Genomic DNA, 12,035 nt, shown 5'->3' with positions numbered 1-12,035 from the left:
CTACAACATTCGAGTTAAAAAGATGATTAGATCATATACATTTGTAAATAATTTATAAGTCTTGGCGTCAAGACTTATTTGTCTTACTGCTGCAATAACTCCAACCAAAGAGAAAACCACTGCTATTGTTGAATTTAACCAAAAAACAGAGCTTCGTTTCGATGGTTTATACGTCACTTTATAAAACACAACCGGTAACACAAAGTCTAACGGTAAGAACCCAAATGCTCCAATCATCGCATTTATATCACCAAAAACCGGAAGCATTGCTGCTATTGTTGTAGCCAAAATCACAGATATTGATCTGGAAATCATCCTTGGAATCACATTTCTTGCTGAAAATTCACCACTTGTTGGGTCTGAAAATGTTTTTTCTGAAACTTCATTTGTCGGCTGCAAATAAACCTGTAAATAAAGATGGTTAATTGCATAAAAATGACTTTTATAGTTTATGATATCATAAGTATATATGATAATTGTAGTGACCCGAACTTTTCCATGTTTATATATATTAATTAAGATTGATATTTAGATGATTAAATGTTTTCAACATGTTAAGCAATCAAACTTGTTAAGACTTGATTAATTGAAATAGGTTTCATATAGACAATTGACCACCCAAGTTGACCGGTGATTCACGAACGTTAAAACTTGTAAAAACTATATGATGACATATATATGGTTATATATATAGTTAACATGATATTATGATAAGTAAACATATCATTAATTATATTAACAATGAACTACATATGTAAAAACAAGACTACTAACTTAATGATTTTGAAACGAGACATATATGTAACGATTATCGTTGTAACGACATTTAATGTATATATATATCATATTAAGAGATATTCGTACATCATAATATCATGATAATATAATAATTTAAAATCTCTTTTGATATTATAAACATTGGGTTAACAACATTTAACAAGATCGTTAACCTAAAGGTTTCAAAACAACATTTACATGTAACGACTAACGATGACTTAACGACTCAGTTAAAATGTATATACATGTAGTGTTTTAATATGTATTTATACACTTTTGAAAGACTTCAATACACTTATCAAAATACTTCTACTTAACAAAAATGCTTACAATTACATCCTCGTTCAGTTTCATCAACAATTCTACTCGTATGCACCCGTATTCGTACTCGTACAATACACAGCTTTTAGATGTATGTACTATTGGTATATACACTCCAATGATCAGCTCTTAGCAGCCCATGTGAGTCACCTAACACATGTGGGAACCATCATTTGGCAACTAGCATGAAATATCTCATAAAATTACAAAAATATGAGTAATCATTCATGACTTATTTACATGAAAACAAAATAACATATCCTTTATATCTAATCCATACACCAACGACCAAAAACACCTACAAACACTTTCATTCTTCAATTTTCTTCATCTAATTGATCTCTCTCAAGTTCTATCTTCAAGTTCTAAGTGTTCTTCATAAATTCCAAAAGTTCTAGTTTCATAAAATCAAGAATACTTTCAAGTTTGCTAGCTCACTTCCAATCTTGTAAGGTGATCATCCAACCTCAAGAAATATTTGTTTCTTACAGTAGGTTATCATTCTAATACAAGGTAATAATCATATTCAAACTTTGGTTCAATTTCTATAACTATAACAATCTTATTTCAAGTGATGATCTTACTTGAACTTGTTTTCGTGTCATGATTCTGCTTCAAGAACTTCGAGCCATCCAAGGATCCATTGAAGCTAGATCCATTTTTCTCTTTTCCAGTAGGTTTATCCAAGGAACTTAAGGTAGTAATGATGTTCATAACATCATTCGATTCATACATATAAAGCTATCTTATTCGAAGGTTTAAACTTGTAATCACTAGAACATAGTTTAGTTAATTCTAAACTTGTTCGCAAACAAAAGTTAATCCTTCTAACTTGACTTTTAAAATAAACTAAACACATGTTCTATATCTATATGATATGCTAACTTAATGATTTAAAACCTGAAAACACGAAAAACACCGTAAAACCGGATTTACGCCGTCGTAGTAACACCGCGGGCTGTTTTGGGGTTAGTTAATTAAAAACTATGATAAACTTTGATTTAAAAGTTGTTATTCTGAGAAAATGATTTTTATTATGAACATGAAACTATATCCAAAAATTATGGTTAAACTCAAAGTGGAAGTATGTTTTCTAAAATGGTCATCTAGATGTCGTTCTTTCGACTGAAATGACTACCTTTACAAAAACGAATTGTAACTTATTTTTTCGACTATAAACCTATACTTTTTCTGTTTAGATTCATAAAATAGGGTTCAATATGAAACCATAGCAATTTGATTCACTCAAAACGGATTTAAAATGAAGAAGTTATGGGTAAAACAAGATTGGATAATTTTTCTCATTTTAGCTACGTGAAAATTGGTAACAAATCTATTCCAACCATAACTTAATCAACTTGTATTGTATATTATGTAATCTTGAGATACCATAGACACGTATACAATGTTTCGACCTATCATGTCGACACATCTATATATATTTCGGAACAACCATAGACACTCTATATGTGAATGTTGGAGTTAGCTATACAGGGTTGAGGTTGATTCCAAAATATATATAGTTTGAGTTGTGGTCAATACTGAGATACGTATACACTGGGTCGTGGATTGATTCAAGATAATATTTATCGATTTATTTCTGTACATCTAACTGTGGACAACTAGTTGTAGGTTACTAACGAGGACAGCTGACTTAATAAACTTAAAACATCAAAATATATTAAAAGTGTTGTAAATATATTTTGAACATACTTTGATATATATGTATATATTGTTATAGGTTCGTGAATCAACCAGTGGTCAAGTCTTACTTCCCGACGAAGTAAAAATCTGTGAAAGTGAGTTATAGTCCCACTTTTAAAATCTAGTATTTTTTGGATGAGAATACATGCAGGTTTTATAAATGATTTACAAAATAGACACAAGTACGTGAAACTACATTCTATGGTTGAATTATCGAAATCGAATATGCCCCTTTTTATTAAGTCTGGTAATCTAAGAATTAGGGAACAGACACCCTAATTGAAGCGAATCCTAAAGATAGATCTATCGGGCCCAACAAGCCCCATCCAAAGTACCGGATGCTTTAGTACTTCGAAATTTATATCATATCCGAAGGGTGTCCCGGAATGATGGGGATATTCTTATATATGCATCTTGTTAATGTCGGTTACCAGGTGTTCACCATATGAATGATTTTTATCTCTATGTATGGGATGTGTATTGAAATATGAAATCTTGTGGTCTATTATTATGATTTGATATATATAGGTTAAACCTATAACTCACCAACATTTTTGTTGACGTTTTAAGCATGTTTATTCTCAGGTGATTATTAAGAGCTTCCGCTGTCGCATACTTAAATAAGGACGAGATTTGGAGTCCATGCTTGTATGATATTGTGTAAAAACTGCATTCAAGAAACTTATTTTGTTGTAACATATTTGTATTGTAAACCATTATGTAATGGTCGTGTGTAAACAGGATATTTTAGATTATCATTATTTGATAATCTACGTAAAGCTTTTTAAACCTTTATTGATGAAATAAAGGTTATGGTTTGTTTTAAAATGAATGCAGTCTTTAAAAAACGTCTCATATAGAGGTCAAAACCTCGCAACGAAATCAATTAATATGGAACGTTTTTAATCAATAAGAACGGGACATTTCAATAATATCGGTTGGCGAAATGAACGCACTACTGCAACAGCTGAAAGTTGGAGTATGGTGAAGATATTAGTCAACATAATGAACCATATTGGAACCAATGGGTTATCATTATCATCAAGAAAGTTACTTAAAACAAGGCCGCGGATTGGTTACCAAATGCCCAATATCCAGAAACCGCAACACTAAAAAATGTTATTGTGACCACCGGGTAGCAAACACACAACCCCTTAAACATCTTCCCCTTGACAGGCGGCGCAAGTGCCGCCTACACACATGAACAAAAAATATTAGTCGAAATACAAAATGCAAACGCCTGGGTGCACACCAGGTCTGGTGACCTCGTGCACCCAGGCTCGATTATTTTAGTAGTTAAAGATAGTTTACTTGTATTTCTGGAATGATTCCATTTCCATAAGTGGTGGTAATAATCGCCATTGCGTTGAAGATCCCAAAAATCCGAGTTTCTTGGTTATTACTCAAAGAGTAGTGTTAGGAAAAGATTTCCTATTGTTAGGAAAATATTTCCTATTTATTAGAATTGATTGGATAAAATCGGTAGTTTGTATAAATCCCTTAATTAGTGGGATTTGCATTTATCTAGGAGATTTAGTTTCCTAATTCTTATCCCCAAGACTCTATAAATAAAGAGGTCTTGGGGTGAGATTAGTTGTCTTTGCCTGCAGCAAGAACCGATCTCATAACTTTGAGATCGTCTATCCTCTGTTTTTCATTGTTTATGTTCTTCATTTATTCAATAAAATGTTAAACTTTGAGAAACTTCTTTTGTTCTTCGTTTCCGCACTAAGCTAATGTTTAATTCTTTTGCATGATCGACGTTATGGGGTCTATCAATTGGTATCAGAGCAGGATTAACATATCTTGTTGATGATCCGGTCATTTTCGAGCAAAAGATGTCTTATTGAAGATACAAAAGAAAAATCGTTTTCAGATTCGTCATGCTATGCGCAGTCTATGTAAAACGATTGTTTTAGATTCGTTGGCCGTTGGATCGTCATGATTTTCGGATATGAGGTTAACGGCATATAGATCTATCTCGTGTAAATTTTTTAGCTTGATCTGATAATTATATTAAAAGATATGTATTTTTAGTTCTGCTGTAATTCTGAGTCTGGAAACTCAGACTCAAGACTCTGATTGAGATATGAGTCTGGATTTCGGACTTAAGAGTTTGACTCAAATGCAGACTCAAGATCAGACTCAAGCACAGATTATAAAGATCAGATTCAGACTTCAGTTTCGCGTGAACTTATACTTAGTAGAAGTCAGACTTACACGAGGTCAGACTCAAAATACTTCAGACTCTAGGACTCCAGACTCAAATCAGGTCAGACCCATTTGAGTTCATCTTATTTGAACTCAGATTTTGAAGTGGTTATTCCTCAATAAGAAGACCGGATGTTAGCTCAACATAATCAACATTTATGAAGATGAAGATTCAACAAATATGTTCAACATTTATACGCAAGTGGTTAAGCGGTGGTGAACGCGGTTTTTCATGCATATTTTCAAATGCAGTTTTGTCATGATTATGTTCATGTTAGTTGATGATTTGTCTTCGGGATACATAAGTGCAGATGAGATGTTGAGGCTATGTGTACAACAATGATAAATAAAGAGGAGGAGAATCAAGATTAAAGAAAGATCAGTTTATCAAGGGTTATGAAGATCATACAAGATGGTTAAAGCTTTGAAGACAAAGATTAGATTTATTTTTAGTCTATATTTACATCTTGTAACCGATTGTTTTATCCTAATCAATTAGGGTGAGATTGTTAGGAAAAGATTTCCTATTGTTAGGAAAATATTTCCTATTTATTAGAATTGATTGGATAAAATCTGTAGTTTGTATAAATTCCTTAATTAGTGGGATTTACATTTATCTAGGGGATTTAGTTTCCTAATTCTTATCCCCAAGACTCTATAAATAAAGAGGTCTTGGGGTGAGATTAGTTGTCTTTGCCTGCAGCAAGAATCGATCTCATAACTTTGAGATCGTCTATCCTCTGTTTTTCATTGTTTATGTTCTTCATTTATTCAATAAAATGTTAAACTTTGAGAAACTTCTTTTGTTCTTCGTTTTCGCACTAAGCTAATGTTTAATTCTTTTGCATGATTGACGTTATGGGGTCTATCAATTGGTATCAGAGCCGGATTAACATATCTTGTTGATGATCCGGTCATTTTCGAGCAAAAGATGTCTTATTGAAGATACAAAAGAAAAATCGTTTTCAGATTCGTCATGCTATGCGCAGTCTATGTAAAACGATTGTTTTAGATTCGTTGGCCGTTGGATCGTCATGATTTTCGGATATGAGGTTAACGGCATATAGATCTATCTCGTGTAAATTTTTTAGCTTGATCTGATAATTATATTAAAAGATATGTATTTTTAGTTCTGCTGTAATTCTGAGTCTGGAAACTCAGACTCAAGACTCTGATTGAGATATGAGTCTGGATTTTGGACTTAAGAGTTTGACTCAAATGCAGACTCAAGATCAGACTCAAGCACAGATTATAAAGATCAGATTCAGACTTCAGTTTCGCGTGAACTTATACTTAGTAGAAGTCAGACTTACACGAGGTCAGACTCAAAATACTTCAGACTCTAGGACTCCAGACTCAAATCAGGTCAGACCCATTTGAGTTCATCTTATTTGAACTCAGATTTTGAAGTGGTTATTCCTCAATAAGAAGACCGGATGTTAGCTCAACATAATCAACATTTATGAAGATGAAGATTCAACAAATATGTTCAACATTTATACGCAAGTGGTTAAGCGGTGGTGAACGCGGTTTTTCATGCATATTTTCAAATGCAGTTTTGTCATGATTATGTTCATGTTAGTTGATGATTTGTCTTCGGGATACATAAGTGCTGATGAGATGTTGAGGCTATGTGTACAACAATGATAAATAAAGAGGAGGAGAATCAAGATTAAAGAAATATCAGTTTATCAAGGGTTATGAAGATCATACAAGATGGTTAAAGCTTTGAAGACAAAGATTAGATTTATTTTTAGTCTATATTTACATCTTGTAACCGATTGTTTTATCCTAATCAATTAGGGTGAGATTGTTAGGAAAAGATTTCCTATTGTTAGGAAAATATTTCCTATTTATTAGAATTGATTGGATAAAATCTGTAGTTTGTATAAATTCCTTAATTAGTGGGATTTGCATTTATCTAGGGGATTTAGTTTCCTAATTCTTATCCCCAAGACTCTATAAATAAAGAGGTCTTGGGGTGAGATTAGTTGTCTTTGCCTGCAGCAAGAACCGATCTCATAACTTTGAGATCGTCTATCCTCTGTTTTTCATTGTTTATGTTCTTCATTTATTCAATAAAATGTTAAACTTTGAGAAACTTCTTTTGTTCTTCGTTTCCGCACTAAGCTAATGTTTAATTCTTTTGCATGATCGACGTTATGGGGTCTATCAATTGGTATCAGAGCAGGATTAACATATCTTGTTGATGATCCGGTCATTTTCGAGCAAAAGATGTCTTATTGAAGATACAAAAGAAAAATCGTTTTCAGATTCGTCATGCTATGCGCAGTCTATGTAAAACGATTGTTTTAGATTCGTTGGCCGTTGGATCGTCATGATTTTCGGATATGAGGTTAACGGCATATAGATCTATCTCGTGTAAATTTTTTAGCTTGATCTGATAATTATATTAAAAGATATGTATTTTTAGTTCTGCTGTAATTCTGAGTCTGGAAACTCAGACTCAAGACTCTGATTGAGATATGAGTCTGGATTTCGGACTTAAGAGTTTGACTCAAATGCAGACTCAAGATCAGACTCAAGCACAGATTATAAAGATCAGATTCAGACTTCAGTTTCGCGTGAACTTATACTTAGTAGAAGTCAGACTTACACGAGGTCAGACTCAAAATACTTCAGACTCTAGGACTCCAGACTCAAATCAGGTCAGACCCATTTGAGTTCATCTTATTTGAACTCAGATTTTGAAGTGGTTATTCCTCAATAAGAAGACCGGATGTTAGCTCAACATAATCAACATTTATGAAGATGAAGATTCAACAAATATGTTCAACATTTATACGCAAGTGGTTAAGCGGTGGTGAACGCGGTTTTTCATGCATATTTTCAAATGCAGTTTTGTCATGATTATGTTCATGTTAGTTGATGATTTGTCTTCGGGATACATAAGTGCTGATGAGATGTTGAGGCTATGTGTACAACAATGATAAATAAAGAGGAGGAGAATCAAGATTAAAGAAAGATCAGTTTATCAAGGGTTATGAAGATCATACAAGATGGTTAAAGCTTTGAAGACAAAGATTAGATTTATTTTTAGTCTATATTTACATCTTGTAACCGATTGTTTTATCCTAATCAATTAGGGTGAGATTGTTAGGAAAAGATTTCCTATTGTTAGGAAAATATTTCCTATTTATTAGAATTGATTGGATAAAATCTGTAGTTTGTATAAATTCCTTAATTAGTGGGATTTGCATTTATCTAGGTGATTTAGTTTTCTAATTCTTATCCCCAAGACTCTATAAATAAAGAGGTCTTGGGGTGAGATTAGTTGTCTTTGCCTGCAGCAAGAACCGATCTCATACTTTGAGATCGTCTATCCTCTGTTTTTCATTGTTTATGTTCTTCATTTATTCAATAAAATGTTAAACTTTGAGAAACTTCTTTTGTTCTTCGTTTCCGCACTAAGCTAATGTTTAATTCTTTTGCATGATCGACGTTATGGGGTCTATCAAGTAGTCCTTATGCGGTCCCTTGGTAGAATTTCCTAAAACGGAAAAAATAATAATATTTATGACTTTGTTTTTATCAGGCCGTAGCCCGTAGGTTTAGGATAGTCTACTTAGACAACGACCTAAACCTATCATCCCTAAACATATCGTCTGATATTTATTACCGAGTTTTTGGTATAAAGTTATTACTATAATTTTACTAGTGTAAATAGAAGCAGAAGTGGCACAAGTACTATAGAGAAGAGATAGAACTAGAGATGAGGTTGATATGGTGAAGGGAATGAAATGAAGGGATTTGTGCCAAAATCAACATAAATTATCTTAGCCGCATTTATACAGGGTAATATGGGATCAGCGTGGTGAGAGCTTCAATACTTTGTAGACCTACGTTTATGTAATGGTTTGGACTTATATTAAACATCGATTATATGCTAATATAAGAGTTAATTATGACTTCAATTATCTTTTTTTTTTTTTTTTTTTTTTTTTTTTTTTTTTTTTTTTTGAAAAGCAACATTACCATTAATTATTAACTCCTATGTACTAAAACACATGCCCAAATGTAAACACATGCCCAAATGTAAAGTTTAAGTTCATTTGAATTGTAGTTTTGACTTTCCGTTCACACTACAATCAGTCCCTCAAATTCGACTTAATTTACACAACAACCCTTCAAGTTTACACTTTTTCAGGGGTATAAAGTGTAAACATATAATTTTATTAAAATAAAATAAACTAATTCCCCAAGAATTTATAACGGGCCCTATCTTTGTCACACCCCCAAATAGGGCCTGGGTTATTTGTGACTAATTATATCAAATCACAGTTGTATAAACGAGAACGACTCTATATGAGACGTTATATTGAGTTTTGCAGCGGAAGATAAATAGATTACATTGTATATAATGAACAACGCATTAAATGTCTTTAATTGATATGATATGTAATGAAGACTCCAAGCATAACAAGCAATCATCATCAATTTAGCAAGTGTAAGTCTTTCAAATTATCCATGAATGACTTGTTGAAGTGTTGCTTTCAATTAGCAAATACACAGCGGAAGCATTATGTAGGGCCTGAGAATAAACATGCTTAAAAAGTCAACACGAGGTTGAGTGAGTTCATAGGTTTACCATAAATCAATAGTTCAATATAGCATTAGACCACAAGATTTCAGTTTAAAGTTGATTAATACCAAATATATTAATCGAAAGAGTTGCTGTTTGTAATATCGCTACTAGACAAAAGTTACCCCGTGACACTTGTTATTCATGTCGTTGAATCATTATTATGTAGTCAAAGACCAACGGTCAACTGACTAGAGACGTCACTCTAAGTAGCGCTACTCACAATAACTAAGTTTGCATCTTATACCTCAGCAATTAACGATATTACTGCAGGGATTTAGCATGACAAAGCATGTATATAGCATAAAAGTTTGAGTACTTGTGTCTAAACGTAAAACAGTTATAAAAGTTGCGCATGTATTCTCAGCCCAAAAATATATATAAAAAAGGAGCTATAAACTCACGATACGATACGATAGTTTGTAGTAAATATGCGTATGATGGTACTGAACAAGTGTAGAGTTGTCCTTGGATTCACGAACCTATATCAAGTATATATATTAACACATATACTCGTAATCGAATAAGTTTATATATATAAATTTATTAGTTATGTTATTTTTATATTAATAACATGTAAGTTTCTTATATTTATTTTATATATTCTAAATAGATAAAAATATAAATTTTATTATGTTATATGTAAATATATTTATATATATATCATTTGTTTGTTAAAATAGTAATTATAATAATACTAAAATAATATTTGTAATGATATTAATAATAATACTCAATAATGATAATAATGTTTATGATTTCATTAATGGTAATAATAATGATATTAATAATAATAATACTTACAACAATAATAATAATGATAACAGTTTTTAATAAAAATGAAAAGTTTAATAATAATAATAATAATAAAAATTATAATTTTTGATAACAATACTTAACATAACCATAATCTAAATCATAATAATTAAAGATATCAATAATAATACAATAATAATGATATTAATACTAATGATATTAATAATTTTTGTAATATTTCCAATAGTAATAGTAATAATGATATTAGTAGTGTTTAAATAAAATGAAAGGTTTAATAATAATGATAATGAAAATAATAATTTTTGATAATAATAACAATAATAATAATAATCATGATATAAATAATAATAATAATTATAATGATAATACTATAATAATTATAATGATAATACTAGTAATACTAATAGTACTTTTAATACTAGTAATAATTATAATAACAATAATTATAATAACATTAGTAATAATAATAAAGATAATAATAATAATAATAATAATAATAATTTAGAAATGGGAAAACTACCTTAAAAAGCTTTTCTTAAAAAAAATGCCCAAGATGGGACTCGAACCCGCGACCTCACGCTAGCCCGTTAACACCCCTTAACCATTACACCAATGCTTGTTTTTCTGATTTAATTCCCATATTAAATTAATTATATTAAACCCATATTTATGTTTCTTCTTCTTCTTCTAAATTTCAAAGTCGACCAGAGTTTAATCCAAAAACGAATTCTCCATTTGTTTTAAAACTTGCAATTAAACAGAAATGACTTGGGTGATTAACAGAAAACAAAAAAACAAAAAACAAAAATAATGAATAAAGAAGCTGCTGATGTTCGAAAAAAATAAAATAAAGAACTCAAAACTCAATCTCAATTTCTAGATCGTTTTAGATAAACATTATAACATGAAATATGTTAGAAAACATTCATTGAAACTTTAGAAAATATCAATTTTACCTGAATCATAACATGTAACTTGAATTTCTTCAAAGAAGGTTCGTTTGACTTTTTATATTAAATCTTTGACTCGAAAATTTGAATTTGATAATGGAAATTGGAACCTGAGATTTTGCACATAGTTTCACTAAGGGATTTCTAACAAAACTGCGTTTAAGAATTTTAAAATGGAAATCGATTTTGAATTTTGTAAAAATGGATCTAGAACAGAGATGTATTGGGTTTTTTATATTATCTGATTTGCTGTTTTTGTTTTCTGATTTGCAGAAATCAAACATCATTATATAAATGATATTGATAATGTTAGTTGACTGTACAATGCAGTAATGGAAGTCTATTAAGAATCACGATCAAGAAATAAATAAATAAAACAGATACGATCACATAAAAAAATAAAAAGCAGATTATAAAAATATAAAAATAAGCTGAATACCTAATTATTTTATAAAATATATACAAAATAAATAAAAATAGATCATGGGAAAAGAAATAAAAAAAAATTGCTGATTCATAAAAAAATATAGTGATATTACCTAATTTAGGTATTTTATTTAATTAAGCTTAATAATTAATAATTATATTAATAATAATACAAATTAATAATAATTATTAATAATAATAATTATATTATTAATAATAGTAATAATTGTATTAATAATAATAATAATAATGCTTTTAATATAAGA

At 30.5% G+C, this 12,035-nt stretch overlaps 1 pseudogene; it reads right to left on the bottom strand.

Annotated features, from left to right (window-relative positions):
* Window positions 1-8,802, bottom strand: LOC139891700 (GABA transporter 1-like; annotated as a pseudogene).
* Between the last annotated feature and the right edge of the window lie 3,233 nt (window positions 8,803-12,035).

Source organism: Rutidosis leptorrhynchoides, chromosome 1, assembly GCF_046630445.1.
Source record: "Rutidosis leptorrhynchoides isolate AG116_Rl617_1_P2 chromosome 1, CSIRO_AGI_Rlap_v1, whole genome shotgun sequence".
NCBI classification, from domain to species: Eukaryota; Viridiplantae; Streptophyta; class Magnoliopsida; order Asterales; family Asteraceae; genus Rutidosis; species Rutidosis leptorrhynchoides.
Note: the sequence above shows the minus strand (reverse complement) of the source record. Positions and strands in the feature narration are given on the sequence as shown.